Consider the following 18,596-nt stretch of genomic DNA (forward strand, 5'->3'; position numbering starts at 1 on the left):
AAAACACATTGGACAACTGAGACAGGCCAACCTCAGCAATAAACATAAGTGATGCGTTGGAGCTCAACAGCAGCAATGCAATGTACAAAGATGGCACCAAGGCTTGTCAATATTACAGTATGAAATGCAGAGAGCCCAAAAGATGTGATATCCCCTGCAATGTGAAGCTTATACAGAGATTTAAAGTGGGTTCATAGAGGAACATGGATGAGCCGGCCCTCACCTATTCTCTTCAATCTATGATGAACCTTAAGCTCAGCTCAAAAGTCTGCGCTGACTTTTTGCAGTGGTATCCTTCCACTGCGTACCTTCACAACGCACGTAAAGGTAACCTAAAAAACTGATATCAATCTGTTACTCAGAATCTGAGCTAAGATACAAGAGATTTCAATGACTAGTTATGTTGGTTACTCTTATAATCATACAATAGAGCTACTGTAAAACACTTAGGAGACGGGAAGGACAGAAGTGGCAAGAGGAACAAATGAAATGCTTACATGCAGGATACCTTCCAGGATACCCTCCCAGGCGATGGTGCGCTCTACAAATACACATAACATAACTGCACGAGAGGCAAGCAGTTCCCATGCTGTTGGTTCCTTGTACTGCATTTATGACATCGAATAGCTGTTTAGTGCCGACTGGTGGCACAACGGAGGGGCAGTAGGATGGCATTAAAGACATATCACACAAGAGCAACAACCCAGCCTCACCATCTTCTGAGTAAGCGGAGACACGCGTGTGACGCCAGCCTTTATATGAGGAGGGCGAGACTAGGTTGTTGCAAACGTGTCTCCACTGTCTCAGAAGACCTCGCTTCCTTCTCCAGAACCTGCTTTCGGCGATCTGTCTCCTGCGCTGCACGGCTCTTGGAGATAGAGAGTAACCAATCACCGCAAACTCAGCAGTGAAATAAGATCGAGAAAGGTAAAAACATTGCTAATGGAATCTCAGCTTCTAACCTGAAGGTGTCATAGGTCACTGCCCTGATGATACAAGAGAACACACAAACACACAAAGGGGTTCAGGGGTGATTTTACTCAGTGTGCAGCAGAGAGAAAGCCTTTCTCGAGAAAGAGGGCGTCGCCCACACACATTTCGCTCCATTCCTCAAATGACGTCGCCCCACCCTTACAGCACCATTTCAACTCTTGTTTTCTTTTCGACATGTAATGAGTATCCAGGTGATTGAACTAAAATTAGCACAAGAGCCAAGCCTCCTAAGCTATATCAGGCGTATTTTGGCTTGACGTGAACCACCACAGAACCTAGCGTGCAGGCTGCAGCCGGCGGCCGCGCGCCCAGCTCTGAATGCTGCAGGTTGGCCCTCTCATTATGGCGCGGCGGTCAGACGCTGCTCTGTAATTGTACCCGCCTCGTCTATTCATGGAAAGCCACGCTTCCCGGTAGCCGCGGCCTCGCTGTTCGTGGCGCTGCTGCCTGTTGCAGCCGCCTGGAGTTTACCGCCTGACACATCCACCCTCTTCTTCGCCGGTGTCTGACGTCTTCCCTTCGCCGGTGGGCCGTGCCACCAGCCCAACCCAAAATATCTGATTCGCAGTAGCCACCAAGCATGCCTCCCTTTTCTAATAACGATGCTCTAAAGGGGTTTGAAAGCATTTATTCTTGCCCTGCGGCCGGCTCTTTAAAGCAAGGGTGAAGAATTGTCTAAGCGGTGAATCCCTCGAGGGGCAGGTGGGGCCCCGGCACACTGCTGCACCACACCATAAAATCGTGGGGGCGCCAGACGAAGGACAGCAGTGAATCACCCCTTCATACAGAGAGCGCACATTCATCTAAAAGACGATTTACGAGACTGCCGTTTTGTCATTCAAATTAGAAGCTGAAAAAATTAATCACCTCAAATGCCTGTGAAATTTCTATTGCTCGAGATAAAGAGGATTCAGTATTTACCTCCCAGCTCGACCTTTCCGCTCATAATATGCAGCAAAGAAACTCCAAGGAGGCAACATTTTCGGAGCACCGATATATTGATGCCGTCTTTTTCTGGCTCAGCAAAAAGCAACGTTTGGCCACAATGTACTACTGCAAGCCCTTAAACAAACGTGGCAGTGCATAGAACTCTTCGCCTCACAACAGACCGAGCTGAAACCTGTTGTGTGGGTGCTTACGAAGGGCTGAGACAGCAGTATGTGTGCGAGAAACGCCGAGTGCAAAAACAAGCCACGGGGTCTCTCCCGCTGAGGCGCTCACCTGTCTGTGACAGACAAACGGTCGCAAGGAAAGAAGGGTCGTTTTTCTGATGTACAGATTAGGAAGTATAGAGTGACACTAGGAAGACACACCTGGCATGTGTGTTACAAAGACCTGTTCCACCCAGCGTTGAGAAGGGTGTGTTATGACAAAACACAAAAGGTGTTCGCCCTTAGGAGGGGGTGAGGCTCCCAGAAGAGAAGTAGCTGGGCACATCAGACTTGAAGCCCAATTGTTAAAGCAACATCAAAAGGGCTCCGAGCACATGTCTCCATATCACAGGGACACCACTTTTTCGTTCCTGAACTTGACTTTTTCACACAGTGCATTCTGCGGGTTGGAGCCTGGGTTCATTTTAATTGAGCAAATTGGACCAATACACCTGATAACACGGACATGTAAAAGCAAAGTCCAGGAATGGCAGCGTGGAGTCTTGGCCACATGAAGCTATCTGGTCACTCTAAACTTGAGGCAGACAATATGGAGTTAGTGATGACAAGGGGAGTCTGCTTGATCTACCCTATTGATTAATGGTAAGTAAACAGGATTTGGAGTTCTTTAGGCATTGTGACAGTTTCTGCTTCAGTCTCAGGTTAACACATTTGCCACAGAATCTTCAATCCTCGTCATCGCTTGCAGAGGTTTAACTAAAACAATGTTTCTGGTTTAAATAGATCAAAACCTATTAAAACAATGTACACGAGGTTCAACTGCAGAGCTTGTCACCTTCTAAAAGTTCAGTACTCTCTTATCAGCTGCGTATTGTTGTTATGTAGGTAATTATGGAAATTACAATTTTGCCCAAATAGTGTAAACATTGCCAATGGTTGAAGAGAGATGGGGCTTTTATAAACAACAGTAAACAAAAGACTCAAATACATAATAATTTACAAAGGGTGGAAACATGTTTTCCTTTGTCAAAAAATGTTTTGTTTCACTAGCACACTTTTTTTTTTTTTTTTACATCACAAACAGTTGACCCAAATCACAAAGGGAATTACGGTTTGGGAAAAGGCAGATGTGCTACAAAACTGATTTTTTTTCCATCCTTTGGAAAAACATTCTCCTTCTCCCCACTGACAAACATCCCATAACACACCCACTGATTTTCTTCACAGCCTTGAAAAGGTATTTACGGCAGGCCCGTGCTGGAGTAGCTGTCCAACCATGTCCAGGGACAGAAAATGTTGAATATACATTTGCCAACACCCCCCAACTCCCCAGTAGGTCACCCTTTAAAAAGTCTGGAAGCAGATCACGCCTTGATCCACCCACTGCCTGAGGCGATTCGACAGTGTGATTGCACTCAGTGGTGGCAAACATTCATGCAGTTAGTAGTGCATGCATTACACCTGTAAGATATAATAACCTGCCATGTGTTAATGGGGTACTTTGGGTAGTAAAACATAGGCGTATGGTCAAAAAAGCTTTGAGAATCAGGCCAATGATTTTTAAAAACAATTGTCATTTAAAGAGATTGTTCTAACTTTATAAGGAAACCACCAGTTGCTCCTCTCTTTTGCAAAGTCCTATGTTTTGAACTATAAAAGCATCTCCAAGTGAGACTCATCAATAAAAATCATCTACAGTCCCTACAGTTCGACGTGGGTATTATTCACGAAAAGAGGCGTTTTCAGGGGCCACCTGCCATGTATGTACAAAGTAAGCGTGAAAATAAATACAAATATTAGACCATAACATGGGTGTGCTGAGTAAACAGCGGGCAACATTTGTAATATGAAGTGCGCAAATATAGGAGCTTTCTTCAGCTAAATGCAACACGTTTTACAATATAATGCCGACACCTAGAAAGGGTGGCATTTATAAAATGGTATTCCACTGCTTTCATGCAAGACAGTAAATACCTGTTGGTGCATAACATTTCGAATAAATCTGCTGAATAACACAGATTTCTCTCTCAAGACACCTGTCTGTTTTGGGAGCACGGACACCCTTTTTTGTATCAATGCGCGTGTAAAAATGTCTAATCAGAAATACTAATTTCACAATTTACCCTTAATTACAGCGCATGCTCCATAATTTGCCTTTTTATTGCAGAGTTATTAAATCAACCCTGCTGTATAATTTGGTATTTTACTGCCGCATAATTCCATTTGCCCCATTTGTGTTTAAATCTATTGTTTCAGCCGTAGATATGCTATAGATAACTACACTAGATATTATAAAAATGCAGATCAAAGACACTTAAAACAAATACACATTCTCGCGCACAAAAAACATATAAATATCATCAACAGGGAAATTCAAATTAGTTAAAACACAAAATGTGAACAATTTTCCTTTAAAACTAAATTTTATGTATAGTCAATGCAGTGCTTTCGGGTGCAGCTGGTGATGACAAGACTCAATCCCCAAACGTTCCAACGTGAGCCAAAGTTTGGGTCTACCGACCATTTCAAATGCTTCTTTTAGGTCAATACCGGCCATGTATTAAGGAGTTTTCAATGTAAACATATTTTACACAGACAGCAAACAATCCCCAGCCCTTCTTCAAATCCAGCTTGGGCGCCTGCATCAATGCAGTTTGTCAAGGCAGCATTGTAGCTGACTGAATGGCACCCGCACCAAGATTCTCCCCTCTCAGTCCAGTAAAGAAATTAGTATATAATGTGCCGGATCCCAGCGGCTGCCTCATTTTTTTAATATAATGGGATTATAATGACTGATCATTATGGTCCACGGACTCAAACCCAACCCTCACATCCCAAATGGCGTGGTATGACAGAAAGACACCTCACTCTCCTTTGCTCCCTGCTATGCAAAATGTTTTACTGTGTTGCAAAGAGACCCCTTACTCAAGAGAGAGGGCAGGGTGATAGGTCCAAAGCCCGTGCTCCTATTATTAATCAAGGATTCAACACAGGGGCTTATGTTCCCAAGGAAAGGAGGCAGGTTCTCTCAAACGGTAGAGAATGCCTGGACCGGGATCATGTGGACAGACAACAAGACTGTCTCATGTTGCCCTCACTTTACTTTGTACCATGTCTGGCAAAAGTGCAGCAACCTCCACAAGCTACTATGCCAGTCACACAAAATCCAAAAGAGTCCCCACAGAGCCCCCGCTACATTCCCTCACCCTTCCAACTGAAGACATGAAGACATTGTATGCTCAAGCCTCCTAGCTCACGAGCTTTCACTCCACTACCTGCAGTGGTGCAGCAACATAACGTAAGAACAGAACTTTATTCATGATGCTCAACACCCCCCAAACAGGCCACTCAGAACCAACAGAATACTTTAATCAGCACTGATCTTAATAAATAATGGAGTGTTATGGATCCAGACTTTGCCATTAAATTGTATGCCATGTCCTGGCAGAGTCCGTGAAGCAGCACCACGCATGGATTAACATATCGAGCGTGATGTAAGACTCTGAAGTCGGTCGAGTTGACACACACGAAGTATGCTTTAGAGCCCACTGACCTATTACGTTGAACGATTGTCCGTTTGAAGGTCAAGAATTTGAGGCCTAAGTATACATTTTATTATGATTTGAGCACCGATATCGCAGAGTGACTATCTTTTGATCCTGATGAATGCCTTGCACAGCTAAGTCACCTGGGCAGAAACATGTTGATCAATAGATATGGTATATCCAACCCTATACTCACTTGCTTTTTAATTACTATCATTTAGGCAGGAAGAATACAAATTGTTGCCCCTAACTAGATAGTTTTTAACCATCACTTTTTTTCCATTTTTTGCACTCTGCCCCTCTTCACCATTTCGAGTTGGTAGATCCAACGCGTGCTTTAGCACTCCTGCTCCTTCCCTCTCGGGTTAAGTGGTAGCCCACACGGGGTACCTTGCGGTCCCCGTGTGCTGGAGGAACCTAATGATGAAGCATGTCACCCTCGGGTGAGTGAGGGTTTTCGCCCATAACTGGCACATGCCCAAGATAACGGTTGGTTCTAGTTTTCATTGTGCTACCCTATATCACGTGAGATTTATTCTATTTGGAAGATATATAGGACAACAGGAGTTGTATATAGCTTGGTTCTTCCCTTAACCCCTCTTTGTGTGAGTCGCATGTCCTAAGGTTAACCATGTATAGGGTGCCTTCCTCCGATATATACAGCTTTCCTTCGGCTTCGAAGAGATGTTCGAAACAGCATTCGAACAAGTGACTTTTTGCCGACATATTTTCGCCATCCCTCTTATAAGAAACATTTCCCTGGGAAGGTGTATACCCTGGGCAATACAAGACAATGAGGCAAATGAAACGGACAGTAGTAAACCTGAGGCTAATGAAGGCTGAGTGTCTAAAGCTCTTGTTCTGACTTCTCAGGCGTGTGGGGTGGCCGTGTGACGCGATTACTAAAGTGGTGGCCTAGAGCCAGCAAACCTATATTCCAGCCCCAGCATCCTAGACACACCTGCTAGTGTTCTGTCAGCAAAATAGAGCCGATTTTTTAGGTTTGAAAATCACTGATTAGCCGTAAAATGATGCATCACTGCAAATTACAATTCATGACTTGAGATCCAATGACCACTTCACATGGAATCATCACACATGACCCAGGGCTCAGTTCAAAGGACACTGCAGTTCAGCTTCCAAGTACGGTGACATCATGAGAAATAAATGAAATACCAAAATCAAGTGACTTGTGACTACTGTGACCATCCCGAGCCAAAACCACTTCATATACTGGACAGCAAACTCTCCATGGAGCTCCAGGTGAACGCAGTATTCTCCTCAAACTTCTGCATTCTCCAAATGCACTGCAAGATCTTCAGGTCGATAACAATGAACCGCCTAATCAACGCAGTATCCTCATCCTGCTTCCACACGCTCAGTCTGCTCAAAAAGACATTCAGATGGATCCCACAGAATCCAGAAAGATGGTCACCCACGCACTCATCACCAGCAGACTTGACTACGGCAACGCACTCTACGCCGGCTCTTCGACTGCACCTCCATACCTAGATGGATCAGCAACCTCCCCAACCCCTTCTCAGCACTTTGAAACACTCACGGGTGAGTAGCCACGCTATACAAACTCCTGATTGATCTCACCCAGCATCAGGAAAACGGTAACACATGCCCTCATCACCAGCTGACTGGATTGCAGTAACACACTAAACACTGGAATCACAACCCAACTACTGAAATGACTCCAGAACATCCAAAACACAGCTGCCAGACTCATCCAAGATCTCCCCAAACGGTCACATAAACCCCCACCTCAAGGAACCTCCGCTGACTCCCTCTCAAGAGGAGATGCCACTTCAAGCTACTCACCCACGCGTTCAAGGCCCCCCACTTCATAGGACCAGCCTACATCCCCTGGAACGACCTGCTCCTCCTCCTCTGGACATCCACCACCCTCTCCGACTTCAGGAGAGCACTCAAGACTTGGCTGTTCAACCAATGGGCCCATCCTCATCGCCTGGATAGTCCCTGGGGTGAAAAGTCATGCTTTACAAATCTGAATTGATCAATATATTCACCAGCAACCCTATTAATCCAGTGTAGTGCTGCAAAGCAGTACCTCCCAACAGCTGCTGTGAGATCTGCATTTGAAGGTAGCATTAGGCTTTCAGAGGTTTGTTAGCAATTCTCGTACTTCCCAGATTGTTGGCTTTTTCCTCTTTAAAGGTTCAACCCACAGCTTTCCCAAAAGAAGTAGAATTGTGCCATAAAGCCTGTAGTGTTTTTCTGAAGAAGCAATAGCCTGCCTCCTAAATCAGTAGGGTTGGCACGCAACATCTTTACTTAATCGGATTGCCTCATCTTGGGAAATATAACTTATCTCAGAGCTGCAGTAACTTTACCTGACAACAGCGAGAGTGCTTCGAATATAGCGAGCACATTTCGATAAAAAGTTAACATTACAGAAATTAACTAAAACACAGCAGTTAGCGGTACTGATAGCACTTGTTAAGTTGGGGAGAGATATGGATTGCGCTTGTTAAGGTGAGGGAGGGGGTATTAAAGAGTATCGCGAATCTTTAATCACAGTTTTCCCGATGTGTTGTTCTTCTCTAAAAGATGTCGGTGTTACGCAGTAACGGGTAAATGCATCTCAAAATTGATCCAGGACCAACCACTTTATAAGGCTGCTTGCTGCACCCTGGGCAGGACAAAGAGGGATGGCGAAGGTATGTAAAACCGCGCCACCTTACTGGAACTCACTTGTGGACTCCAGAGAGGGAGCGCAAATCCCTACGTGAGTTCCTGTACGGCAGCGCAGGTTTACATGCCCCAGCCATCTCCCTTGCTCCTGCCCATCGTGCAGCAAGCAGCCTTTTAAGTGGATGTTCCTGTTCCTTGTCCGCTAACATGTGAGGTGCCACCCCCCAGTGGGCCCCTGCTAGTTCTCTGGTCCTTTGATCTCCCTTTGTGGGTAAAGGATCGGGGCACATGTAGAGCAGTGTCAGAGTTGTATCAAGTTATATGTCAAAAGTAACTAATGATAAACAACAAAACCACAATAGATGCCAAAAGGTCAATGCGACCAGCTTCAAAATACTATATGTTGATGTAGGGGGCAGACAAAGTAACAGTGTTGACTATAGGTACACATCCACCCCACAGAGAAACTATTGAGGCAGTGGTCTGGCCTTTGTGATACACGCTAATTCAGAAAACAAGTGGTGCCCATCTCAAGTCCAAAACCACCATCCATCAAGGTTTGCCTTCGGTTTACCAGCGGAGGCTCCAGCTCTTCAAGCAGTGGAAAAAGGAAAAATAAAATGATAAGTTATTTTATTTTTCCAGGTGGCGGGGCGAGGCTGTTGTCACAGCCAGCAATGGGAGGAGTGGCAGGCACCTTAAGAGGGCGCTGTGCATGTTCCCTCACCCAGGCCGTTTTACAACCTGGGTAAGAGTACATGCCCAGGCCCCAGTCCCTCTCTAAGCGCCGAAACACGGTGCTCAGACCTTTCACTACGCTGCAGTAAGGCAGCGTTGTGATTGGTCAGGAGAACCTGAGAGCTTCCGGGAGCCAGGAGCCAAGGGAGAACGGAGGGGGAAGACGGCGGCTGGAGTCATCTTTTACCTTATCTTGGTTTTTTTTTAAACTCTTTCCCCGCCCCTTTCCCTACAAGCTGCCACTGCGGTTTACTGCTAACAAAATGAAGACAGGCCCAGCCTCTTCAAATCGTGTCCATTTGACAACACTGCCACAAATTTCATCCCTTAGCAGACCTTCAATGGTGGGCTCAGAATACCCTGGATCCAGCACTGACCAAAACCTCCACTATGGAAATTATAGACATCTGCCACGAAAATAGGCAACATAACATGACCACTTCCTGAAAGTGACCAGAACACCAACAATGCGAAATGTCTTCTGGGAAGAGTACATTCCCCGCAGACTCTTCCGCACATCTCTCCAAAGACAAAGTTACACCCAAACATAGCCTGTCGAGTTACAACACGTGGTCTCCTTTTACCATTCTTGATAAGTTTACCAGGTAACTCCATGACACTGATGATGCAACACCAGTGGCAGCTTCTCTGCAATGGCGGTGGAGCGTCGTCCTACCGGCTCAGAGCCAGCAGCTGAAAAATAAAAACAATATTTTTCTATTGTTTTATTTTTCAGCTGCTGGCTGAGCAAGTATGTGTAGGGAGGGGCGAGGCCAGGCAATTTGAGCGAGGAGGAATGAAGTGGTATGTGCATTTCTAAGTGCGCATGTCTGTTTTGCCGACCGTCTCAGGTCGGCCAAACATACATGCGCAGTTAGGTTTCTCCAACCCAGCTGTATTGCAGAGCCAGCTTGGAGAAACAGTCCAGACTGCCTGTGCCTGAGTGAGCTTTAAACCAGCCCACTCAGGACAATTCCCGCACTGGTCTCATGCTGTTGGTAATAGCATGACAGCAGGGCGAGGATTGCACATGGAGTCTCTGATGCTGTCCCAGTGTCTGCTGGGACTAGGAAGCAGAGGAACACCGAGGCGTGACGCGGCCGGCAGCATCAGGGGGCCGACTGACGAAACACTGACTCCAAGGGCTCCCAGTACAGCTTTTATTAGAGGTACGACAGCTAAACTAATGAGATGGAGCGTGAGAACTATCAAAAACACACCATTCTATTTCCACGCCCTGTGCTTGATAACTACTTTTACACAGCACTACATACCACACTTCTACCGTGTTTAGGCACTATATGTCAGATGTTACTATTATTTGGTACTCTGATCAGTATTTTGCTTGCCATTTCTTCCAACCTGTTTAATGAAAAAGCTGTTTCTGAAGTATTTCTTTCAATTATGTTTAAATATACCTGTAGTTAAAAATATGTTATTTTTGCAAATAGCAGTGTAACATTTATATACCGTTTACTAAGACTATATAGGGCGCAGATGTGCTTGACTACATGGATAGCACGGGACAGCATGAAGGTAGGGTGCTAGGACCCTATGCCGGAAGTGCTTCCATGTTGTGTGTGAGGACCACCGCGGTGCAGTTTTCATGTTAAGGGGCGCGGCGCTTAACAGCGCGATGGTTGAATAAGTTTGAGATGCCGGTAGTAACGCAGTTTATGGCTTCCGGTGAGCTGGAAGCTTTCAGTAGCTATGCGGGTCCCACTTTGGTTCGTTTTTCTTACGATCAGAGTCATCTACGCTGGTTTCCACATTGGTCCTGAGCAGGCACGTTAGAGGGAGAGAGGTGGGGCGGGCCAGCTTTGTTGAAGTTTGCTGTCTAGGTCTGCGCGGTGGCGTTCAAGTGAAGAGAGTTTATCTGCACTCCAAATCAGCCACATTCAGCACCAAGCAACAGCGCGCGCCGCCTCGGACGACAACACGTCTATGAACAATAGAGGCAACAACCATCCTGTGCAGGAAGAGGTTTCCAGGGCAGACCGGCTGCACCGAGCACTGCCAGCGCCGACATGTTATCTACGGCTGCTCCCAATGTGGTTCCAATCAGGGCTTGAATGAATCACGCCAGTGTGGGAAACAGGACCCGGGGGCTGTTTCTTTCATTCACAGGGAGGCTGGCCCTGCCGCCGCCTGGACAAAGACACTCCACCCACCAGACCCCCGGAGCAGGACCACTGGGCGGCAGGGAGGGAGCCAGGAACAGCACGAGGGAGCCGTCTGCAGTCTGAAGTAAAGGGGACGGACGCCCTTTGTGTTCACTGAGGGCTGAAAAGCATAAGAGAGCCGCCCCCCACCGACATAACCCGAGGAGCGGTGTCTCTTCTCAAGTCAAGCAGCAATCATTAAAACGTGTTCATTCGGTTATCGTGTGGGTAGACTAATTTATAGGCAATGTGCGGTTATGGTAACTAAGTGTCTGTTCATTATACACAAACCCCAGTATAAGGGGGGAGGGGGGGACTGACTTTCAGTGAACACAAATACACGTGAAAGTGTGATTCTATGGGCTCATACATAATTGAGGCTCAAGTGCAAAACATAATTCCACAATGCATTGGTTGGTTACAAGTCTGTCTAGCGCCATAAAGCAACCGAGGCATCTTGCTCCGCTAGATATGACTGAACTAACCCAATAACCATGACGAGTTGTTGGTCTCACTTGCGGGCGTTTTAGTGTAGAGGTAAAGGAGACTATATAAATCCTGCGCTTCTATGCGTCTTCGAGGGAATGAAGCGCTACATAAATGAAAGCACAATACAACGCTTCCAGTATTTCACGTGCTGAGCGTCGCAGACAACTAAACACTGATGCAAAGTCGACTTACGAAAACAACGGCGTGACTTTACGACAACTGACAGGGGAAACAAATGGTACTGACAAGGACACAGAGGAGCTGCGGGCTCAGCTCCAAGTTTCAGTATCCCTTCTGTGGGAGAGCGTGGACTGACGCTACTGACGTCGGCAGAACAAGGCCCCCTCCCCCAAAACACACACCTCTTCCCTGAACAGGTGTGGGTGATCGCCGGAGGACACAGCGCAGCTGGTTACTATTATTCCAGGAAGACACAGGGGCGAGGGGTGCGCATGCCTGGCCCGGGGCCCCTATATCAGACCCCAGGGGAGGGTCCCAACTAAACAAGCCTTATACATACGCACTACCGCTCTTCGGAACCGCTGAGGGCGGCCTGCCACGAGCAGGCAGAGTTCACACTTTAGTGCCAGCGAAAAGGGAACTAAAGTGGACGGCTCACGAGGGCCACATGCTGTTCAATGCACCCCAGGCGTGGACAACACCCTGCCTGTCCCGCAGATGCGAACATAAAAAACAAAACACCAAAATCACCAAAGGGGACGGGGGCCACACCACATAAAGGAGTGTTCCTTTCCATATGTCTATGAGTGATTGACGGATACGTTAAAGTAGGATAAGCACAGCCCGCATCATTCCCACGTCCGTGTGTCCTTTCAATCCCAGCTGTCTGTATGAATGTGACAAGCAGCGCTGCAAGTCCCTGAACGCAAAGGGGGAAAAAACATGGACTGCATACCTGCTCAGACATGGACAAAGGAAACGAGGTCGAGGAGTCACGTTTGGAAATATCAAACACTGTAACCAAATCTCAGTTCTGTGCTATGCATTGAATGCCGGAATGAGTTAACTGAAAAGTGAAGGTAAAACATCTTAAACAATTACTTAATTTTTGGAGTGCCAAGTGTGTATCCACTAGTTGCTCCCACATGCACTAACCCCCTTTGAGTACGCCCCCCAGCACCCGCCCCCCAAAAAACGCATGGTACCCTTCGCTGCTGAGTACAATAAAAAGAGAACTCTCCTGAGGCGACAAACTGACCTGGCACTGGGGTACTGCTCCCCACCTTCGCGAATCACAGCAGAGTGACACCGGGACTGAGCGGGACCCGGGCTGCAGAGTGGCCGCCCCGGTTACAGGAGTTTGGGCAAAGCTGGGAGCCGGCTTCTCCTCTTCCTCCTCCGGTACTCCTGCTGCCTGGGATGGCCACGCCTGGCCGAGGAGCGCTGGAAGGTGGAGCAGCAGGGGGGGGGGGATGGACTGAAGCTGCCGGGACCACAGTTCACATCTGCCCCCCCTGCTGGTGAAAGCGCGGCCCCGCACTTTCTGCCTCGGTTTTGCTTGAAACCAGGGGGTCTCTTTCCCAGTGAGCAAATAGCGCCACCTGCAGGTACAGACACACTACCACAAGTTAGATGAGACCAAGCAACGAGTTTATAGAGCGGCAATTGTTATTATATGGTGTCCGGCTGTAGACCTAAAACACAACTGTTGATATTTCAAGAAGGATTCTTTTGCAAAAGTAGTAGTGACATCACAGTTAAAATACGTATTTAAGGCTATCCCATTAATAGTTGCTGTAAGACCCCAAATATGTTAGTAGAAAGCACGTTATTATCTGGGGCTGGTACTTTCGCTTTTGTATTAATTTAGCGCAGCTAATAGACGTGCCGGGCATGCTATCAGGGAGGTAGATGTCTAACGAATTACAAGTTCGAATGGTTTCATATTTTGAGAGTAGAAGGAATATTATGTTTGAGTGGTGAAACAGTTGTCCTATAGAGTATGACGTACGATTCTATATTTACAAGGATTTACCCTATTATCAGTAGTCAGGGCTGGACTTCGTAGAGATGGCGTACCGGTCGAAATCAATTTTGGTGCCCTTTCTCCGCCCACCTCCCCTCTGCTCTCCTCTCTCTCAAAGGTTTCCCCTTTAACCGCTTGTAAGCGCTGTAACAGGAGTTACAATTAGGTTCAAGTGCTTAATTTGTCTCCCCCCCCCCCCCAAAATAGGTGCAATTGTCCAACTTTTTTTTTAAAGAGGTCGTGACCCCCTTTCACCATTGATCCGGTCCACTTGCATCACTGGGCCACCATCACACTGCCGGCTGTCTTTACTGGTAGCACAAGACCCACTTAAAAGCAATTAAACCTAGTAAACCTACTAAATAGGTTCAGATGGGTGTTCTCCCTGACAAAAATATTAAAAAACAGCACCAAATGGTGTATTCTACGGCACAACTTTCAAATGTTCAAAATAATTTAGAGGTTCTGAAGGGACTCTAAGGACATATTCCACTACGTTTGTGGTAGCATTTAAAAACATCCCTGAGCTCTTCCCTCACAGTGAGGGGGTGGTAGTCCTTGATTACACTAGGGGGTATATTCACAAGAACGTGTGATAACTACCGCAAGAGAAGCGTAACGCAACTTTCAATATCGCAGCCTATCGCGCGAAAATAACCCCGTGACAACATGGGATTCACAACAAGGCGGTAGCATGCGATAGTCACCAGATAACGCACCAAATGTCCGTGTCAAATTCAACGCCACGCTGCATAAATGCGATACGTGAATGCAAAAAAAATGCGATGAGGCCAACCGCAGTACAAAAAGTAGCGAAAACCAGCCACAGGCCTGCAAATCCCACGCGTCTGGCGGAACTATGCACTATAAAAACCACAGAAAAAAGACACGAAAAACAATCCAAAGTGTGTAGCAACATGGATGCACCCTGACACAGCGCATGGGCCAACCTGAACCCCACAACCCCCACAGACTACCAGCAAGGAGCATCAGGGCTGGGGAAGGCCAAGGAGAATAGGGAGTGGAAGACGAGGTGCAGACCGCAGGAAAACATGGCCAGCGTCACGGAGGTGACAGAACACTACCAGCAACTGACCCACAAGCAGACCACCTGGATTGCAGGTGGAGTGCCGAGGAGGCCAATCCAGGAAGCCAATAGGCATTGGCATTACTTGACTACCTAAACCAGGCACAAATCCACTGCCAACAGGAAGGCAGTAACGGCGCCAGGAGGTGGCAGTCCAGCGCCACCGGAGGAGCTGAAGGAAACCCAGGCCACAGTCATCAGTGTGGACGTTGACTTGCGGTGCAGTCATATGGGCCATGCGACCTGAGCGGGTCCTCATCAATGTCCGAGGTATATGTTGTAGAGTGTTTCGGGGGACAGTGGAAGCTGTCCTCCAGGACATGATGCGGAAGGCCTGATGTCATCTGGAAGCAGCAAATGGAGGAGTGGAAAGCGCAAACCGCGTTCACACCAACAACTCAGTATCAGCTACAGGCGGATGAAAACTAGCCCCTAGTCCATAGACTCAAACGCCACAAATGTACGACCAGTGAGTGTCCATGAATGTCGGGGAACAGACTTAGTGGCACAGGTGCTGAGAGGGTGTGCGGATTGTGATGCTGGCGGTACACTGATATGAACCCCATCATTGCTAAATCAAGACTCTGTGACCTACTGGCCCGCAGTATAGGCTGGAGCCGTCGCTCAGCAGTGGCCCACAGCCACGTGTCGTGGGCACTCAAGGCAGTGTTAGTGACACAAGGGCAGTTGTTGGTAGTGTTCACTCACCTCGGTAACGATTATCCTGTTCCCTCCAGACTGCAACGCGTCATCCTCTTACGCATCTCCGTGCGTGCGATAAAATGCATTCTGCCTTGGAATGACCGATGTTCAGTACCAAATGTGTGACCTAGTTGGCCGTGGCGTCGGCTTGAGGCAGCGGTCAGCACTGGCCATTCATCTAGTGTCTCTGGCATAGGTTGGATGGCCCCACCGGCCTGCGTAGTTCAGATTTAGTGGCACCACTTGTTCGGTCACCTCCGTGACTGTGACCCGGCTTTCGTCCGGACTGAGCCACATCTTCCTCTCCGTGCGAACACTGTGGACTCTGCCATTCGTGATTTGCGACTAGGTGCTGGATGTGGGACCTACTGGTCCGAGGGTAGTCCTGGTCCCCCATCCACGTGTCACAGGCTGGCGTTGTACAGGGTTAGTGGCACCATGTGTTGCCGGCTGGCATTGAACAGGGTTAGGGGCACCACGTGTCGCCGGCTGGTGTTGAACAGGGTTAGTGGCACCACGTGTCGCCGGCTGGTGTTGAACAGGGTTAGTGGCACCACGTGTCGCCGGCTGGTGTTAAACTGGGTTAGTGGCACCACGTGTCGCTGGCTGGCGTGGAAATGAAATGAAATGAAAAGTAGATTTATAGAGCGCGATTGCTGCCCGGGAGCGTCCAAGCGCTAGGAACCAACAGAGGTGGCCTGGCAGAGTTGCTAACAGAGAATTACTGAGGTAGGTTGAATAGGAATGTCTTTAACTGTTTGCGGAATGAAGAAAGGTTGGCGTTGGCTCTAAGATGTAGGGGGAGTGTATTCCAGGTCTTGGAGGCATTGTAGGTGAATGTCCTGCCGCCAGACCTAGTCTTTTTTTATTCTTGGGGCAGTAGCCATGAAGGCCTGGCTGGAGACTTCTGCTGGGTTGATAGTGGATGACTAGGTCACGAGTGATCATAGGACCTGTGTCCCAAAAGGCCTCGTGGGCAATGCACATGGCCTTGAAGAGGATTCTCTGACGCACTGGCAGCCAATGTAGGCTGATCAAACCCGCTTTAGCTGATTGTCTGCGTAGAAGCTGAAGCAGTGTGCGAGCTGCACAGTTCTGCACTGTCTGAAGTCTACGCAAGGTGTATTCTGGAGCACCAAGGTAGAGGACGTTGTTAAAGTCTAGGCGGGACTGTATCAAACCCTGGATGGCTACCTGCTTAGCCTCCATGGGTAGAAGGGGGAGAATGTTCTTTAACATCCTAAGAAGGCCAAAGCAGGTAGCCGAGAGTTTTGTAGCCTGGATGTTAAATGAAAGGGATCTATCCAGCCACACCCCGAGGCTCATGATGTTATCCTTGGGTGCTGGAGGGGTGCCTAGACAGGGGGGCCACAAAGAGTTGAAGAAACTGGGGTCAGAAGGGCCCAGGAGCATCAGCTCCGTTTTGTCCCCATTTAGTTTGAGGGATGATGAAGACATCCAGCTCTTTACCTCCTCTAAACACTTTCTAAGCCCGCCTAACAATGGCATGTCGGCCTCCTGTGCCAATGAGACCACCAGCAGGGTGTCGTCTGCGTAAGAAATAATCTTAACCCCAAATGGACGGACAACCTCAGCCAGTGGCCTCATATAGATGTTGAAAAGCGCAGGGCTTAAAGAGGAGCCTTGTGGGACCCAGCACCTCAATGGTCTGCTAGTGGACACTGACTCACCATCGAATACTCGAAAGGATCTGTCCTTCAAGAAGGACTTGAACCAAAGCCAGGCTTTATCCTTGATTCCGACGCTAGACAGACAGTTCAGCAGGATGTCGTGGCTGACCATATCGAATGCCGCGCTAAGGTCGAGGAGGATCACTGCCACTGATCCTCCTTGATCTAGGATTTTTCTGGATTCCTCAGTGACCACAAGGAGGGCGGACTCAGTTACGTGTTTGGGTCTAAAACCCGTCTGGGTGGGGTCTAACAGTTGGCTGTTTTCTAAGAAATTCACCAGTTGGAGGTTAATGTATCTCTCCAGGATTTTACTCACCCAGGAGAGCAGGGAGATAGGCCGGTAATTGCTAAAATCTGCGGGATCCAGATTGTTTTTTTTTAACAGGGCTCGGACCATGGCCCGTTTCCAGACAGGAGGGACAGTGCCGGAGGTGATGGATATGTTCAGGAGGTCCATTATGGTTGGCAATGTGATCTGGGATGCTGACATTATGATATCTGGCGGGGCTGGATTGTCAGGGGATCCAGATTTTACTTTCCGAGCCACGGATTCTAGGGATGCAAGATCTAGAAGGGGGAAGTGGTCCAGTGTGGGTGGAGGCTGTAGTGGGGGGTGTGCCATAATTGTATTGGCTCGAGCTAAAGGGGTGGTAGCTAGGGGGGGAAGGATGAGTAGATTTTATTGACTTTTTGGTGGAAAAACTCTGCTACGTCATTACAATGGACTGTTGATTTTGTCTCGTGCAGGCTAGATGGAGGATTGGTAAGTTTTTTTACGATTTGGAAAATTTCTTTGGGTTTTGATTTGGCTAGAATAATTCTATTAGAGAAGTATGCAGCTTGGGCGGCTTTGACTTCTGCTTTGTAGTCATTGATTCAGTCTCGGTATCGAATTTTTTCCTCCGGAGAATAATCTAGACGCCATTGTCTTTCTGTTTTTCTGCATTGGCGTTTCTTTTCCCTGAGAGCCTCTGAGTACCAGGGGGCAGTTTTATGGGAGCGTTTCAGCGTGATTTTACTTTTAGGGAGGGTGTCTTCAAGGGTTTGTGTAATCCAATCTTCATAAGCCTGATTGGCTAGACAAGGATCCTCATTGTAGAGGGGTTGGTTGCTGGCGAGCTTAATGGTCCATTCGTTGACTGGGAGGCGTGACCAGGCTCTGGCGAGTCTTATCGTGGGTCTAGTGGGTGGAGGCTTAAGTGTGGTCCAGGTGAAGGGGACCAGTAAATGATCCGTCCACAGGAGGGGAATTGGTAGTCCGGCTACAAGGTCTACACAGTTGCTGAACACGGGGTCCAGCAGATGGCCCTTAACGTGAGTTGAGGTCCTGACATGTTGGATTAGTTGCAAGGCAGCTAGGTCATCTACGAGCGTAGTGACTGTATGATCCAGTGCAGAATCGAAATGAAGGTTGAGATCACCTAAC

General features: G+C 47.8%; 1 protein-coding gene across 4 annotated transcripts in view; it reads right to left on the reverse strand.

Annotated features, from left to right (window-relative positions):
* The window catches only part of MYO1B (myosin IB), a 715,692-nt gene extending 702,591 nt beyond the window's left edge, over window positions 1-13,101 (reverse strand). For 2 of the 4 annotated variants that reach the window (XM_085648783.1, XM_085648781.1), the window contains exon 1: window positions 12,920-13,080. The gene's annotated coding sequence lies outside the window, so the exon portion shown is untranslated. Of the gene's footprint in view, window positions 1-12,919 lie in introns of all 4 variants that reach the window. The other 2 variants (XM_085648784.1, XM_085648782.1) reach the window with 2 other exon arrangements.
* Window positions 13,102-18,596: the final 5,495 nt, after the last annotated feature.

Source organism: Triturus cristatus, chromosome 3_2, assembly GCF_964204655.1.
Source record: "Triturus cristatus chromosome 3_2, aTriCri1.1, whole genome shotgun sequence".
Taxonomy (NCBI): Eukaryota; Metazoa; Chordata; class Amphibia; order Caudata; family Salamandridae; genus Triturus; species Triturus cristatus.